The sequence below is a fragment of the Leuresthes tenuis genome, unplaced genomic scaffold (assembly GCF_036924035.1).
Source record: "Leuresthes tenuis unplaced genomic scaffold, fLeuTen1.0.hap1 SCAF_14, whole genome shotgun sequence".
Taxonomy (NCBI): Eukaryota; Metazoa; Chordata; class Actinopteri; order Atheriniformes; family Atherinopsidae; genus Leuresthes; species Leuresthes tenuis.
Genome location: NW_027325368.1, coordinates 26,372,621 through 26,377,109, shown reverse-complemented (window position 1 = coordinate 26,377,109; position 4,489 = coordinate 26,372,621). Strand labels below are relative to the sequence as shown.

General features: G+C 42.3%; 1 long non-coding RNA gene across 1 annotated transcript; it reads right to left on the bottom strand.

Moving 5' to 3' along the window:
* Positions 1-498: 498 nt before the first annotated feature.
* LOC140269196 (uncharacterized) lies at positions 499-3,855 on the bottom strand. Its single transcript, XR_011907591.1, has 3 exons — positions 3,789-3,855; positions 3,315-3,351; positions 499-928 (listed from the first exon to the last, which is right to left on the bottom strand). It is a non-coding gene; the product is annotated as an uncharacterized lncRNA (long non-coding RNA).
* Positions 3,856-4,489: the final 634 nt, after the last annotated feature.

Below are 4,489 nucleotides of genomic sequence, written 5' to 3'. Positions count from 1 at the left end.
ATTTATTATTTCAGACAGATTTAATGACAACAAGCTGAATTCAAATCTCTGAAAGCTCTTATAAATATGAAGCGTTGTGATGCAGATCAGGATCTCAGCAGCAGCAGGATGACAGATGCTTCTGGTAGCCGGATTCCACTTCTGGTCAGTTCAGAGCAGACAGCAAACAGACTCCAATCCTCCTTACAGATGTGTTTTATTTCAACACTTGTATGAACAAACCTGAAGTGAGTCCAGCAGCACAGGAACAGATGCAGTGCTTTTATTTCACTTCACTAAATGTGTTTCTTTGGGTCTATAACAAGAATCAACTTAAATTTCTGGAAGCACTGTTTTCAGATATGAATTTATAGATTCAAAGATCAAGAATCTTTTGATTGATCTACCTAAAATTAGCCAAATACTTGTCAGTTAGTGTCAAAATAGTTTTTCCAAAACAAGTTACTGTTTGGTTTTATCTAGAAATCTGTCAAGATCAAGATTTCTCTTTAAGAATCAAGTTTGTATAATAATATTTTTAACTTTAGCCAAATTTGAATGAAAATGTGCCAATTTTTTTTTCCAATTTCAAAGTTTATCAGAGTATGTATGAGAGAGGTAGACAGGACAGAGAGAGCAGTGAGAGTAGAGTCTCAGATTCCAAAAACAGCAAGACAAGGTTCCAATCAACCTCAGGTTCTGAAAATCAGGTTCTGGAAATCAGGTTCTGAAAATCAGGTTCTCAAAATCGGTTCTTAGGTTCTGAAAATCGGTTCTTAAGTTCTCAAAGTTCTCAAGTTCTCAAAGGTCTCAAAACAGATAGAGGGGGGATAGATGGATACGAGACAGAATTCCAATAAATTAGGTAGAGTTTGGAGATGGGACAGGAGAGATAGAGCAGCCAATAATGATAGAGGAGAAGGAGGAGAGGTGGTGGACAGCAGGACACCTGGAAGACACAAAGAGATAATAGTTAGACACATTTTGATGAAGCAAAGATCAAAACACATTAAACTGTGCTGCAATTCATGTCTTCAAATGACCAGGAGCCTCATGTATTAAGGGAGAGTACGCACAAAAAAGTGGTGCACGCTCTTTTTCAGGTCAACGATCAGATGCATCAAGAGCAAAATAACTATGAAAATGTGCGGTGTCTCATGCCAACTTCAGGGCTGCCGTAAGCACTTTTCTACAGCTGTTGATTCTTTGGCAACACTTAGAGGTGATGTTGGGAAAGTGTTATGATAAATAAATGTGAACACAATTTGTCCTCAGACTGAGTGATGTGCACATTTGAGACACATGGACAGAATTACATGAACCCATGTGTCTGCAATTACATGAGTGGATTTAAAAGCATGCGCAAAGTGTTGCAGTGCATACCATTAAAAACAATGGCTGCTTTAGCGGTGTTGGAAGACATTGTAAATGGTGCAATTGGAAGAAAGCGTGTTTTCAGGGACTGAGAGGATTTGCTGGGACATGATGACAACTGGCTCATCAGCCGTTTTGAGGGCAATCCTCCTGGAACTGTGCGCAGAGCTGCGGCCGGCGTTGGAGCGCAACACAGCGAGGAGCCATGCGCTGCTTGTAATTGTCCTAATATTATTCCCCGTGACGTGCATTGAGCATGTGCGCCCCCAATTTCTATCCCGTCTTCACAGCATCATAGTTGGTGGTTAAAGTTAGTAACTTGCTGTTTTTTTGCTGGTTAAACAACAGCTTAAGATCTCTCTAACAAGCCCCTGATCGTCTCTGTGTGCAAATGTTAATAACCCTGTGCGTAAAGTGGGAAATGTCACAATCAGCCTCACCTTTTCCCCGGCGCACTTCTGCTCTAGTTACTGTATGAATGTTTATTGTTAGTTACACTATTTGTGTACCTATAGGGTAATCACTCCCACACCCACCACCCCTGACAGAGCAGCGTCACCCATAGTTTTGCTGACTCTCTGTTCAACTCCCCCGCCTGTTTTGGCCACACTTCGGCGGTGGGCAGCCAGTCTCCGCTTCACATCCACCTTAATATCGGACCACTTCTTTTTCACCTCTGCTTGTGTGCACTTCTCAGACCCCACAGCATTAAAGGCTCACGCTCTCCCACCCACTCCTCTTACTTTTGCTGCTTATATCGTAGGACAGCCTGCCAAAGAGCACATTTCTGCGCCTCCACTTCAGAAAGTAGCACCTTTCCGTTAAGTTATTCTTTTCCCCCCCCATCTTACTCATTCTTTTCTCTTTATTTTCTGATTGTGCAGAGACGGGAATCGCAGGTGCAGGGCTCAATTAAATATTATTTGCATATTGAAATAGGGGCGTGGACAGGGAGGAGTCGGGTACTCCGACATGTGCGCTCATTTCCACTTTGTTTGGGATGTACAAACGAAATGTGCTTAGATTGATGCGTGCTCACACATCCTGATATTTTTGTATGTTGGAGGGCATTTTGGTTTGAGCGTACGCCATCTTTCAGTAGGAAATCCACACAAGTCTTTGTACATGAGGCCCCTGGACTTTTTTCTTTTTTACTTTTTAGTCCAAAACATTGATAGAAGTTTTGAGATGTGTGAAAACAGCTGACACCATGAAATGTGGACTTCATTAAAAGAATGTCAGACCCAATCTGACTTGTTCAACATGAAGCAGAACAGTACAGAACTGTGATCACTGCACAACATGTTCTGCACACATTACAGTGTAACTGGACCCTGACAGACCACCACAGAGAGCAGCTGCAGTCTTTGCATCAGAACAATCCAGATGCTCTCCACAGTAAACACCAGATTGGCTCAGAGGAATGTTTAATGAGGACTTTGGACCTTAAAAATGTTTTTGGTCGATCACAGAGCTTAATGGGATTGACAGTATCATCACATCAAAATGACTCCACAGAACATATCAGAGCTCCAGTCCTGGATTGTTATTCTGCTGATTCATGTTTTCAGTCCCTAAAGATAGTTTGAGAGGGGCGGGTCAAACAGCTGCTTATTGATGTGATGAAGAACTCATTGAATAGATTAATAAACCAGGATGAAGCTTCAGCAGATTGATCACAGCTTGTTGTCAGAAACACCTTTAGAGTCTGCCTTTAGTGATGTTCCATTAAAACTGTTAGACTCTGCTGCTGGGACCTGTTCTGATCCACTTTACAGGCAGAACAGCTCAGTTCACATGGCTCTAACATGACTTCAGTCAGTGTTTACAGCTCTGTTTTTACTACATTTATATTCAACTCAGCAGTTGTGATAAACCACAAATACACTGATTAAAATGTGAAACACTCCTACACTCAGTGATGTGATGGACTGAACCTCACTGACTAGAAATCTACTCACCAGCAAAGCAGGAGTTCTGGTCCTGTTCTCTCTGGGTCTGAGAGGAGAAAGTATGTTAGTGTCTGATCAGAAGACTATGAACACACACATCATCTGATCTCACAGCTAATTGGTTCTGCTCCTGTCTGTACAGGATGAGCTTTGGTCCAGACTTTTGTGGACTTTAAGTAGTTAAATGTTGTCGGTTGATGATCACTTCAGAGAGGCTGAATGTGTTCATGATCAGAAACATGGAAACTTTCCCAGTTCTGCTCACAGAGACCATCCAAAGCTTTGGGGATCAGAGATCAGATGGAAATCAGAGCAGTAACACATCAGCTGTGAAATCTGTTCTCTGACTAATGATCAATGTTTCACTTCATTCATGCAGTTTGAGAAGGACAGGTCTGCCAGATGTTACACAGCTGCACACTGACAGGAAGCAGAACAGCTATCAGGAACACATCCATCAAAGAACTAACAGTTTGCCCTCACCAGTCAGGAGCAGGAGCAGGGGTCAGAGTTCAGGTAGTCTAAAGAAAGGAGGAAAAGAGAGTTGTCAGTTAAATGCTTCCAGCTGAGGACACAGCAGGTTCACCAACAGGGAGACAATAAAACACCATGTAATGACACTGCAGCTTAGACTGTGTCTCACTGGGACATGGAGCTGCTGTTGTTGTGGGCTTTTCTAACTCAGCTGTTCCATCAGCATCCAGAACATGTAAAGAGCACAGCTGTGCTGTCATTTCAGCTTTATTTCCAGAGAAAATGACTGATGAGACAAAGTTAGAAGCAGCACAAAGTCCCATCTTCTGTCAGCTGCCCTGCAGTGAACATCATGTGCTGAGCTGCTGCGATTGGCTGCTTTATCTGTCAATCACTGACACCGCCCACAGGAACAGGAGAGTAAAATGGGGATATCCAGATGTGAGGAAATACTTGTTGCTGACATGGGAGACTCGCTGAGACAGTTGAAATATTTCAGTATGAATGGAAAGTTTGGACTAAAACTGTCTGTGAAACATGCATCAATGCACACAGTTTAATCATCACCAGTCCACACATCCATTCAGTATTTCCAGGTGACAGTTTCTGAATCCAACAGAAAATCTACCAACAAAGTGAAGATGTTTCCTAAAAGCTTCAGTAAGTGTGGACAGAATATTTCTGTGTTCATTAAATGTCTGTTCAGGAGG